The sequence below is a fragment of the Eriocheir sinensis genome, unplaced genomic scaffold (genome assembly GCF_024679095.1).
Source record: "Eriocheir sinensis breed Jianghai 21 unplaced genomic scaffold, ASM2467909v1 Scaffold10, whole genome shotgun sequence".
Lineage (NCBI taxonomy): Eukaryota > Metazoa > Arthropoda > Malacostraca > Decapoda > Varunidae > Eriocheir > Eriocheir sinensis.
In genome coordinates this window covers 1,352,883-1,366,073 of record NW_026110296.1, presented here as the reverse complement: position 1 = coordinate 1,366,073, position 13,191 = coordinate 1,352,883, and the positions used below count along the sequence as shown (strand labels likewise).

The window sequence follows — 13,191 nt, the reverse complement described above, 5'->3', positions numbered from 1 at the left end:
GAGAGAGAGAGAGAGAGAGAGAGAGAGAGAGAGAGAGAGAGAGAGAGAGAGAGAGAGAGAGAGAGAGAGAGAGAGAGAGAGAGGAAGACCTGACCTGACTTAGAAATAAGCTGTTAATACTCAAGTCATTACTGTAATTTTTTTCCTGCTTGCTGGTATTTTTATCTGCATGAATTTTTCTTCTAAATCAATTTATTTAACATATAATTTGAAGTATCTATAATAAATATTTATATTGTTTTCAAATGTTGAAGATATAAGACATGAGAGAGAGAGAGAGAGAGAGAGAGAGAGAGAGAGAGAGAGAGAGAGAGAGAGAGAGAGAGAGAGAGAGAGAGAGAGAGAGAGAGAGAGAGAGAGAGAGAGAGAGAGAGAGACCTGACCTGACTTAGATAAGCTTTTAAATTTTTCCTATTTGCTGTTTTTTTTATTGGTATGAATTTTCTTCTAAATCAATTTATTTAACATATAAATTCAAGTATCCATAATTTATGTTTATATTGTTTTCAAATGTTGAAGATATAAGACATGAGAGAGAGAGAGAGAGAGAGAGAGAGAGAGAGAGAGAGAGAGAGAGAGAGAGAGAGAGAGAGAGAGAGAGAGAGAAATAACACAAATGATACTTGCAGTGGCATAAAGAATATAGACCATTGCAATTCACACACACACACACACACACACACACACACACACACACACACTAATGGACAAATCTTAAAAAAAGAAGAAGCAATCTTACCTGTATTTGATGGTGGTAAATGTAGTGTTGGAGCTGCTCCAGGCTTGAAACATTTGTATCGTGGAGGCACCGGTTTATCAAGGAGTTCATGTTGAGGTTTCTTTCAAATGCTGCCTCTTCAAAATGCTTGCTGCATATCCTCTGTGTCATGGGGTTGAAGTTATTTTGCCTCCAACACAGCTGAATCCATTTGTCGCAAGTGTCTTTATCTCTCGGAAAGCGAAAATAATGATAATCCGATTTTCCTTTAGCATGATAATTGTCACAGTTACGCACTGCACAACTAGGCATTGTGGCAAATTTCGGCGCGACACAGAGAGAGAGAGAGAGAGAGAGAGAGAGAGAGAGAGCGAGGTGCTGGCGAGATGTGAACTCTTGCCCAGCAGCCACCCAACTGACCCAGCTCGTCACCTCAGACCTCCGGCCTACGAACCCTGTGACGTCAATGCGCGGGTCATGACAATTATTGAGCAGCTCGTGCGTTGACCTGTCTCTTCTTTGGACCTTGGTCGAGTCTACGTACACCTGGCTCAAGCGGCTAAAAAAATATGGCAACCTGTAAAACATCTAAGTAAATATCGGCCCAGAGAAGCGAAATTAAGTGTACTTGTACAAAAAAAAAAGCAATACCTTCTGCTGCTAAAATGGAATAGGTCGAAACAATACAACGGATAACACAAACGATCTAGTTTTTCGGGTTACAATAACTTTTCATAAAAAAAAACGGTGTACAATGTTGTAATTTGTATTAATATAAAGTACTAATTGTCATCTTCAACATATCTGAGAATCAGGGCGAAATTCGAAAAGAAACACGTGGCAGTGTCAAAGTAACTTCACTCCATTTTTTTTCCTCCAAAATCAATACAAATCAGAAATAAATAGGATACGCCAAGGAAATCTTTTTTTAGATGTTTCTATACTTTAGACCACGCAAAAAAGACACTTTTTTTCCGTAAAAAAGTAGAAAAACTGATTTTAGATAATTAAATCAAAAGTAATGTAGAAAATTACAGAAGTAATATAAAATGACGCTGTATACCAACGTTATTGAAGTTATGTTGACGAAAAAAGACAGTGTTAATATTTTTAAGAGCATGGTTCCATTAGATCCAGTGGTTATGGCTGTAGCGACATTAGGACCCTTTGCTCCGTCCCGCGACAGACTTATCTTCCAAAAGTGAGACCTGTTCTCACTTGGGACTCACGTGAGACAATTTTTTTTCTTCTAACATGGGCTCCTATGGCTTAAGTAGCATCGAAAAAGCCTCACCTCCAGTCCGAGAACTAACAAGCCCGGGTGAGATGAGAACACTCTTAGGGGTCGCTACCTCATGTGAGAAACTCGTGTTACTTAAGGAATCCCCCCCACCCCCCGCCCCCCAAAATCGACGAAAACTAACCCGTCTGAGTTACGGTCTAAACCCAGCTCACGTTCCCTTTTTATGGGTAAACAATCCAACGCTTGGCGAATTCTGCTTCACAATGATAGGAAGAGCCGACATCGAAGGATCAAAAAGCGACGTCGCTATGAACGCTTGGCCGCCACAAGCCAGCATTTGCCCTTTTGCTCTACGCGAGGTTTCTGTCCACGCTGAGCTGGCCTTAGGACACCTGCATTATCGTTTGACAGATGTACCGCCCCAGTCAAACTCCCCACCTGATAATGTCCTCGGAGCGGATCGCGGCTGTCGCGAACGCCTGGTCAGGCTAACGCAAGGCCGAAACCAAGCGCGCCCTCCCTTCCGCCGCTTTAGGCTAGAAACAGGAGGCAATCCCACGTGGGGAAGCTCCGATTCCGTCTCACCGAGTAAGTAAAGAAACGATCAGAGTAATGGTATTTCATTGTCGGCCGCACGGAGCGAGCCCCTGATGTGACGACCTCCCACTTATGCTACACCTCTGATGTCTCTCTACAAAATCAGACTAGAGTCAAGCTCAACAGGGTCTTCTTTCCCCGCTGTTAGGCGCAGGCCCGTTCCCCTGCCTGTGGGTTCGCTAGATAGTAAATAGGGACAGTGGGAATCTCGTTAATCCATTCATGCGCGTCACTAACTAGATGACGAGGCATTTGTCTTTTTTTTTCTCTGTGCAAAGTTTTTACTTAATACAAGAACATCTTAATTTAGTCTTTTATATATATTCTAATTAAACTGAATAACTTAAAGTAAATCTTAATTAATATAATTAATTTATTAACATTGGTTACTTCATTAATTAATTATTTAATTTATAGTAATGTAGGAGACAAGATCACAAACGTCGCCTACTTCTTCATGGGTCTACGCTAAGTAGCGCAACCCCTGAATTTATGGAAATACCCGAGGGGCGTATCCATCGGCAGGTGGAGGCAGGACCGGGCAAACCGCCTGATGGCCCGGTCGATGCGGCCTAGCTGGAAGGTCGTAGCCGCCATGTTTACCAGCGGGTAGAGCAGCTGAGGTACTATGATGTTCACTAAGCCCCAGAGCTTCTGCTGGGGTTGTGCCGGTGCTCTCAATAGCCTACCAAGCTTTCGCACAAGGTCTTCATGTGCCTGGTACGCCGTTGCCCCTCCGCCGAGGCCCATCTGGACACCCAGGTACTTATAAAATTCCCCGGGTGCCAGTGCTTGGATTGGCCTCCCCAAGATGGTAAAGGGGGTTGTGTCTTGGGCCCATGTCTTATTTTTCTTGTTGGCTGCAATGCCTAGCGTGGCGCACTTGCCCAAGCCCACCTCAAGGCCTTGAAGCGCAGCGGCTTCCGCAAGCTTAGTCAATGAAGCCTGCAGGCCCGAGCGGGTCGAGGACAGTAGCGCCACGTCATCGGCAAAGGCGAGGTACCCGATCTTAATGGTACCCGCCTGTACCCCGATGTTGTTGGGGAGTGCAGCTAGGGCCCAGTCCAGGCAGATATTAAACAAGTAGGGGGAGAGGGGGTCCCCCTGCAGGACGCCCCTAGTGATGTTAGTGGGGTCGCCTGCGTCAATTTGGATAGCAGCGTTTCCGTACATCTGGCAGACATACTCAGTGAGTCTAGATGGAAAACCCCACCTCCTGCACCCTGCCAGCAGGGATGGGTGACTCACTGAGTCAAACGCCTTTTTAAAATCCACCACGCAACATACAGATCAGAGGGGCTGCGCCGACTTGATCATCGACCGTAAACAGCGATGTTTGCGGCGCAGCCCTCCTCCCTCATAAAGCCCTTCTGCTGCGCGGGCAGAGGCGTATCCCGGTCCAGCCGTCTCGCTAGGATCCGGTTTATGAGCCTTGTGATCAGGGGAGTAAATCTGATGGGCCGGAGATCCCCTGGTGCCGATGGAGATGGCACTTTGGGCAGCAGAATGGTTCTGCCCTTTACCCAGTCGGGGGGCAGAGCCCCGAGCCAGAGTCACCCGTTGACCACCCAGGTAAGCTTGGCATACCCGAGCCCCGCCAGGTCGCTAATGAGACGACCGTCGGGGCCCGGTGCCGTTGCTTTGGGGGTGGCCTTCAGTGCCGCCTCGACCTCCTCCTCCGAGACGGCGCCCATCACTGATGGGCTGACCCGTCTAACGGGATCCGGAGTCCGGCGGTCCTCTGGGCTCGGCCGACTAAACAGCCCCTTCCAGAAGGTTAAAGAACCCTCAGGGGGGGCCGGGGTTCTGAGAAGATCATCCCCACTCAATACCTACTTCAGCACCCGGCCTCTGTCCCTTCGATACTGGGTTTGAAAGGCTGCATATTTCCTCCTTCTCAACCTCGATGGAGTGAGGTTTGCGTGATGCCCCGATCTTGTTTGGTGATGACGTTTGGGGCGCGAAGGAATCCAGGCATCAAATTGTGCCTGGATGTCTGCCAGATGCCTTGGTTTGGGAATGGAGAGGTTTTCTGAGGCCGCCTCAACGGAATCTTCCAGGGCTCTGGCGAGCTCCCCGTCATCCTCCGTCGGTGCGGCCTCTTCCGCCTCTCCACTGCGGCTGAGCGCGAGATCTAAATCTACCGGGGCTTCTACTGGCTGCGCGTCCAGTTCAACCCGGGTCGCTCTTCAGCTCTTACACTCCCCTCCGTGCCCTTACGGGGGACCTACCAACGGCGTCCCTAGGTGTACGGGGCCGCCGCGGACTCCTGCGCAGTGATCGCAGACAGTCCTGGTACTGTCGGTTTTTACGATGGGAAGTAATCGAGTAAGGAGTACGGTGGGGGAGAACTTGTGTGCAGATTGACGCGCACAGCTCCGCGACCGAGAGCTCAGGGTGGTCCCTTTCAAAGGCAGCCATCAGGCTGTCCTCTTCCGGGTCCCACCTGGCCCTCTGCCGGGTCACTGTATCCTGCAAAAGCGCCGCATGGAATTTCTCTGGGTGGGCTCTACGTTGGTGAAGCCTGCGCCCCGCGAAGGAGGCGTAGGTCAAGTCACACTCGGGACAGGTAGGGGAGCGGTCTTGGACCCGACCGGCGACAGATTCCGCCATCCTGGCTGTGGATAGGCGAAAATAAGAGAAGTAGGAAAGCTATCGCTGTGAGGTGAGCGTTCCAGCGTATCCAGCGGGACCACGTGGAAGCCACTCACCAAAAGTAACTATGGTTTTGGTCTACCCCAGGTCTCCTGGGTTCGAACTTCGGGATACTCTTAGGATTTAGAGTCATAAGAGAGGCATAGTTACTCCCGCCGTTTATCCGCGCTTGGTTGAATCTCTTCACTTTGACATTCAGAGCACTGGGCATAAATCGCATTGCGTCAACATCTATCTCTGACCATCGCAATGCTTTGTTTTAATTAGACAGTCGGACTCCCCTGGTCCGTGCCAGTTCTGATTTGATCGCTGGGCGCCAGCCGAAGTGGGTTTGGAGCGAGGGACGACTGCTGCTGCTACCTAACCGGCCGAAAGCCGGCGATAGAGAGAGCCGGAGCCCCCGCCCCAACGCAGCCTAGCGCGTTCCACGGAAGGGCCGGAGACACGCCGGTCCGAGCTCTCGGCACGAGTGGCGAGAGGGCTAGAGCCGCCACCGCGAAATGCGAGCCGCCGCACGCCGGGCCGTTGGCCCCACCTTGCATGAGCGTGTCCCGCCTGCGACCGGCGCTGCGCGAACCCTGCGGTGGTTCCCCAACGCGCGCTGCCCCGCCGCGCCGGCTTTAGCGCGGACGGCGGAGTGGGACCGGGAGCGAACGGAGGACGCCACGCCGGGGCTTCTGAGGGCCACCAACGACGCGGTGATCACCCGCCGGCCGCCTTTGCGAACCCGGACTACACAAGCACCGCCGCACCGGCGAGCTGGTAACAAGGACAGCGCGACGCGAGGCCGCATTTGGAATGGGTCGCCGCCACCGGGGAAGGCGAGACACTGTGGATGGGCGGACACCGGCGACGTCGGCGCCGCAGGGTAGACGGCATCACCCATCACCGCGCGCAGCTCAGAGCCTCTGAGCCCAGTCCAGCGCCCGAACCCAGGCCCGCTTCCCGCACAGGCCCGACTGGCCCGATCCTCAGAGCCAATCCTTATCCCGAAGTTACGGATCTAATTTGCCGACTTCCCTTACCTACATTAGTCTATTGACCAGAGGCTTCTTGCCTTGTAGAACGGCTGCGGATATGGGTACGCACAGCCCTGAAACTGGGGTGCATCGCGGAGGCCGCGTGCGTACGTGCGCCGCGCCGTGACGCCGCAGAACGACGCCCGGCAGCGGGCAGCAGCAGCAGACCACCCCGCTTCGCCCCATGCAGTTACGTGCCTCGCATGTTTCACGGACCGGCAGTGGTACGCGGGACGCCGCAAGAACCGCGGCGCTCTACGGCGGACCGTGTTACCAACACCCTCTCGCTCTGCGAGTGGTTACTAGGGTCACGGCGCCTTAAACAAAAGAAAACTCTTCCCCGGACCACCGCCGATGGACGCGAGTTGGTTCCCGTTACCGGGTTCCTGCACCAAGGGCCGGCCCAAGAAGGAACCTAGCCCCGGTTGGCATCCAGGCCTGGTTATGGAATAAGTACCGTATTCCCTTTCGCCACGAATTCCCATCGGCAACTGAGAAGAATCTCCCACGGATGAGCCGCCACCGCAAGCAGCAGTGACTACAACTCGCTTGGCCGTTGCCTCTAGCGTGGGATAAGGCTTTAGCCTTGGGCTTAGGAGCGACTAACCTATGTCCAACTGATGTTAACATGGAACCCTTCTCCACATCGGCCTTCAAGGGAAGTCTCTCTCGACTATTTGCTACTACCACCAAGATCTGCAACAGGGGCGGTTCCAGGCCGGCTCGCGCCGGATCCCTTCAGCGCTCACCCCTGCGACCCTCCTACTCCCCGGGGCTTGGAGGCCTGGGCTCCCCCCGGTGAAGAGGGGAGCTTGGCCTTTAGTGCCACCGGCGGTGGAGTATCGGGAGAATGCTTGTGCGCCATACCATTTTAAGGGCTAGTTGCTTCGGCAGGTGAGTTGTTACACACTCCTTATCGGATTCCAACTTCCATGGCCACCGTCCTGCTGTCTATAGCAACCAACGCCTTTCGATGGGGTCTAGATGAGCATTCGTTTAGGCCCCTTAACTCGACGTTTGGTTCATCCCACAGCGCCAGTTCTGCTTACCAAAATTGGCCCACTAGATACTCGGATTAGTCGCCGAAGCTTCAGCGTTCAAGCAAGCTCGGCATCTCACCCATTTAAAGTTTGAGAATAGGTTGAGGACGTTTCGTCCCCAAGACCTCTAATCATTCGCTTTACCGGATGAAACTCCTCCGTTTCCGCGAGTACCAGCTATCCTGAGGGAAACTTCGGAGGGAACCAGCTACTAGATGGTTCGATTAGTCTTTCGAGCCTATACCCAGCTCTGACAATCGAGTTGCACGTCAGAATTGCTACGGACCTCTACCAGAGTCTCCTCTGACTTCATCCTGGCCAGGCATAGTTCACCTTCTTTCGGGTCCCAACATGTCTGCTCATGGTACTTGCCGACAGCACGCGTGCTAGGGCACTCCGGACAGAGCAGGATCGGAAGGCAAAACCGCGCGGGACGAACCCGGATGAGAGCCGAAACCCCCACCCGAAGCCCGCCTGACGCGCGGCGCGCCAACCGACAGCCCTAGCAACGCCGGAGAGGCCAACAACAGATTTGCACGACGGCGTCGAATGGCAAGTCCCGGCCCTGCGCCCCCCTGCGTACAAGCGCCTCCCGCGAAGGAGACGGACCACCGTGCGCACCGAGCACCCGCGAGGCCGGAGGTAAGCGACCGGGGAAAGGGACTCACCCCGCGCACCCCCCTCGACCCCGCTTTGGGATGGGAGACTCGGCAGCGGCAGCCGGTCAGGATCGGCCCTGAGGACGCCGACCGAGGCCCGAAGGCCCCGGGACGCCCCTCTTTCACTTTTATTACGCCTCTGGGTTTAGTGCGCCCAATGACTCGCACACATGTTAGACTCCTTTGTCCTTGTTTCAAGACGGTTCTTTTCAACTTTCCATCACGGTACTTGTTCGCTATCGGTCTCGTGGTCATATTTAGCCTTAGATGGAGTTTACCACCTGCTTAGGGCTGCATTCTCAAGCTACCCGACTCTACGGAGAGGCCCTTTCCGACAATCTCTCGCGTACCCTCGCGGGCTCTGTCACACGGGCCTGTCACCCTCCATGGGTAGTGGCCGCTTTCAAACATAACTTAGGCGGTGAGAAACTGCGTGCCGGACCCTCCGAAACGCAACACCCCTGGCGCCGGGTCACGACGCCAGGTTATGCGCTGGGCTTTTCCCGGTTCAGTCGCCCTTACTAAGGGAATCCCTGTTGGTTTATTTTCCTCCGCTTATTAATATGCTTAAATTTGGCGGGTACTCTACCCTAACACGAGGTCGACATTGGAGCAGCAGCAAGAAGAGATCCTTCTTGCTGGCGGGAGGAGAGGAGTTGCCTCGCTCTCCAGCTCGTCGGTCCCTTCCTTTGAATAATGGCTGCCAGTCGGCGGTGGTGGTGCACACAGACACGCGGGACGCCATTGTTGTTTGCGTCTGCTCGCAGCAAGGAGAGGTAGGGTGATCCGGGTTAGTCGAGTAAATAACCGGCCCGGTCGCCTTCTCCTGCCTATCACGCGAAGCAGAGCCACCTTAGCCCGTCCGACTCATAGCGGCACAGGTTGGGGTTCCGAAACGAGACAGGACACGGATAGCGACAACAGCAGACGAGGAGGAGGAGGAGGCAGTCCCGAAGAGACCACCTGCTTCTCTTCCTCCCCGCTGCGTTCGTAAGCTCCGTGTCACCGACGTACGCGCCCGTCAGAGACGTGACGCGGCCGGTAACCATTCATGGCCTTAAGGGAACGCCCGCTAGTAGCAACAGGCGAAACTCCCCAATGCGGTCGATGTCATAGCTGACAAAGCCGATGCATGGAATGTATATCCGACCCTCGTATAGGAGTGACGGCAGCACATGAGAGTGCCGCCGCCGCAATGTGCGTTCGACTTGTCGATGTATCTGGTATTCTTGCGATTCACATACAGACACGCAGCTTGCTGCGGTCTTCATCGACCCACGAGCCGAGTGATCCACCGTTAAGTTATATTTTTGTTTTACGTCGGACGCTGCCGACTCTCATCAGCAGACTTCCGCCGTCTCTGCCTCGGGAGACGATGTGGGAAGACGTTGTGTCTAGGGTTTGACTGTATGCTTATTCCACCCGGGAAAGGGTTGGTTTAAGAAGAGTGGTCGCCGGCTGGCGCGTCGGAAGCTCTGCCCGCCTCACGCCAGCGACGCGTGGTTGATCCTCGCCTTCGCCTCGCACGAGGCGAAGGGAGGGAAGAATGGATGATAGCCGGGACAGTCTGAGTCCCGGCCACCCAGCGTGTATGGTTTTAGTCTTTGCCAGCGTCGGGCAAACACGTTAATGATCCTTCCGCAGGTTCAACGACGGAAACCTTGTTACGACTTTTACTTCCTCTAAATGATCAAGTTTGGACATCTCTCCGTCAGCTCGAGGCGCCGAAAGCCCAGCGGCGGAACCGCGTGGGCCCGGCATCCAAGAGCGCCAGTCCGAAGGCCTCACTAAATCATTCAATCGGTAGTAGCGACGGGCGGTGTGTACAAAGGGCAGGGACGTAATCAACGCAAGCTCATGACTTGCGCTTATTGGGAATTCCTCGTTCATGGGAGACAATTGCAAACCCCAATCCCTATCATGAAAGGATTTCAACGGGTTACCCGCTCCTCTCGGAGGGGGAGGACACGTTGATCCCTTCAGTGTAGCGCGCGTGCGGCCCAGAACATCTAAGGGCATCACAGACCTGTTATTGCTCAATCTCGTGCGGCTAAAGTTGCCGCTTATCCCTCTAAGAAGAAGCTGCGAACTGGACACCAATTGCTGGAGATCCGTCGACTAGTTAGTAGGCCAGAGTCTCGTTCGTTATCGGAATTAACCAGACAAATCGCTCCACCAACTAAGAACGGCCATGCACCACCACCCACCGAATCGAGAAAGACCTCTCAATCTGTCAATCCTTCCGGTGTCTGGGCCTGGTGAGGTTCCCCGTGTTGAGTCAAATTAAGCCGCAAGCTCCACTCCTGGTGGTGCCCTTCCGTCAATTCCTTTAAGTTTCAGCTTTGCAACCATACTTCCCGCGGAACCCAAAGACTTTGGTTTCCCGGAAGCTGCCCGCCGGGTCATGGGAATAACGCCGGCGGATCGCTGGTCAGCATCGTTTATGTTTAGAACTAGGGCGGTATCTGATCGCCTTCGAACCTCTAACTTTCGTTCTTGATTAATGAAAACATCCTTGGCAAATGCTCTCGCAGTAGTTCGTCTTGCGACGGTCCAAGAATTTCACCTCAAGCGTCGCAATACGAATGCCCCCGCCTGTTCCTATTAGTCATTACCTCGGGTTAAAAAAAAACGACAAAACAGAACCGAGGTCCTATTCCATTATTCCATGCAAAGGCATATAGGCCGTAAGTATAGCCTACTTTGAGCACTCTAATTTTTTCAAAGTAAACTCTGCCGGCCACGCGGGACACTCGATAAAGAGCACCCCGTGCGACCAGCGGGCTGTTGTGGCTGTTCGGAGCGTGACAGTATGCACCGGGCGGTGAACCGTCAGTCCAGAACTGAAATCCAACCACGAGCTTTTTAACCGCAACAACTTTAATATACGCTATTGGAGCTGGAATTACCGCGGCTGCTGGCACCAGACTTGCCCTCCAATAGATCCTCGTTAAAGGATTTAAAGTGTACTCATTCCAATTGCGAGGCCTCGGATGAGTCTCGCATCGTTATTTTTCGGCACAACCTCTCCGTGCCGAGGGTGGGTAATTTGCGTGCCTGCTGCCTTCCTTAGATGTGGTAGCCGTTTCTCAGGCTCCCTCTCCGGAATCGAACCCTGATTCCCCGTTACCCGTTATAGCCATTGTAGGCGCGTAACGTACAATCGAAAGCTGATAAGGAAGACACTTGAAAGAGGCGGCGCCGGTGCGGAGACCGTGCGCTCAGCGACAAGTTATTCAGATTCAACACGGTGGGGTGACGGACCGAGGCCCGACCGGTTTTGAACTAATAAAAGCGCTCTTCCCTTGCGGTCAGAGACGTGGTGCATGTATTAGCTCTAGAATTACCACATTTATCCAAGTAAGTGTGGGTACAGATCCAATGAATCATAGCTGATTTAATGAGCCATTCGCGGTTTCGCCTTAAATCGGCTAGTACTTAGAAATGCATGGCTTAATCTTTGAGACAAGCATATGACTACTGGCAGGATCAACCAGGTAGCTATGGCGTTAGCTGTCGGCCAAGCGGCGAACGAGCACGACGGGCGTGCCGCGCGCTCGCTTAAAGCCTTACTAAAGTAGGAGATCGCTCAGCGTCGGACAGCTCTGGTCAGCGACGCCGCTTCCCTGGTTTCAACAGACGGCGGATGATGATGATGAAGATGATGCGTGGGCTCGAAACCATGCCCGCCACGCCGTCGTCGTCCTCGTCGTCGTCCGCGCGTCCTCGTCATATAGCAGCAGACTGGTGGTGGTGGTGGTGAGACTGCTGCTGATGATGATACTTTTGTGTCGAGGTGCGAGCGAACGCACCACGGACTATACCAGCAGCAGCAGCAGCAGCAGAGCACCGCCATCCGTCGTCGCCTGCGAGAGTGGAGTGCTTCGTTCCAACCGACCGCTCGACAGAAGCTGCGTCAGTGGGAAGACTAGGGTGCCAACCGACGACATTGCGTGCGGCGGCGTCACCCTCGGGATGCGTTAGCGCACGGAGAGTGGAGTTACCATCGCCTAGAGAGCGAGAGAGAGGGGTCGCTGCTTTGAAGGCTGATCGCATTGGCAAACACAGTAAGAACATGCGCCGCCACGAGCAGCCGCAGCTAATGCCGAGAAGCTTCTCATGAAAGAGAGGGGGCAAGACCTGGCTGTCAACATCAACATCGACCTGAGAAAAATGAGGATTTCCAGGTGGAAGTGAGCGATGCCGAGTCTTGGCCCGCGGGAGGGTGGGCCCGAAATAGGATACAGTTCAACGGCGTTTAATGAGGTCGGTGCGCGCAACACGAGAGACTAAACCCATCCAAGTTTGCTGGCCCCGGTCTGAGAGGTTGGCAAACGATTAGTCGCTCGGGTAGGTGCAGCGCGCTCCGGCCCCAAACAGCGTTATGGAAGCTCGAGCGGGTTTGTGGAGCGAGTCCGCCGCCGGCTCGCTCAACCCTCGCTTCCCCACGGCATACTATCGACCGTTGCCTTGGGGACCGTCCCGCACTGGGGTCTCGATCCCCGCGCTGGCCGCGCGAGCGAGAGCCAGGAGCGGGAAGACCGTTTCGCTCGGCCCAGCCGCCGACCAGCCGTACCCCTTAATCTCGCAATTCCTCGCGAGCGGGCCGCTCCGAACGGTCACCATCGACTTGGTCGTCGCACTCCCAGACTGCGGCGTTTAGAAGCTCACGGCAACGTATCATCCCCCTCGCTCTAGAAATTTTAGGAGCCGAGTTCTTAGCGGTTATTGGGCTGGGATGGGGTACAAAGTCTTGTAGGTTTGCTATTTATGGAGTACGTTGACTGTTTGCGTTGTGTGAGTATGTTTGTGATCTTGTAAATAAGTGTAAGTCTGTGTGCTTGTCTGGCGTATGTGCAGAGGTTCCATGTTTATCAGTTGTTTGATCCGTGTTGTGATTCCAGACGTTTGAGTGTAATTGTTTGTAATGAACCTAGCCGCCTTGGTGTTGATCTGTGCTAACCTATCAATTTTTCTGTGTGATTTGTTTCGTCTCGTTTTGTTTGGCTTTGCTCTTTGTTTACTTTTTTAGGTTACTTTTTTAGCCCTTTTAGTTTAGTTTTTTTTTCTTCTTTTCATTAGTTTTTAACTCATTGAATGCGGCGGCATATGACCCTGGCTGTTGCAGCGCCTAATTTAAATCAATCAATCAATCAATGCGGAAAAGGCACGGGTTGTGGCATAGGAGTGACCCTCCGTCACAAGAGCTTGCCCAAGCAGGCTTAGATCTCGTTATAGTATTACTGGGCAACTACACAGT

At 53.4% G+C, this 13,191-nt stretch overlaps 2 non-coding genes and 1 pseudogene across 2 annotated transcripts; all 3 read right to left on the bottom strand.

Moving 5' to 3' along the window:
* Positions 1–1,636: 1,636 nt before the first annotated feature.
* On the bottom strand, positions 1,637–8,535 carry LOC126988883 (large subunit ribosomal RNA; annotated as a pseudogene).
* Positions 8,536–9,077: 542 nt separating this feature from the next.
* LOC126988885 (5.8S ribosomal RNA) lies at positions 9,078–9,237 on the bottom strand. The gene has a single exon (XR_007742614.1). It is a non-coding gene; the product is annotated as a 5.8S ribosomal RNA (ribosomal RNA).
* Positions 9,238–9,558: 321 nt separating this feature from the next.
* LOC126988886 (small subunit ribosomal RNA) lies at positions 9,559–11,431 on the bottom strand. Its single transcript, XR_007742615.1, has one exon. It is a non-coding gene; the product is annotated as a small subunit ribosomal RNA (ribosomal RNA).
* Positions 11,432–13,191: the final 1,760 nt, after the last annotated feature.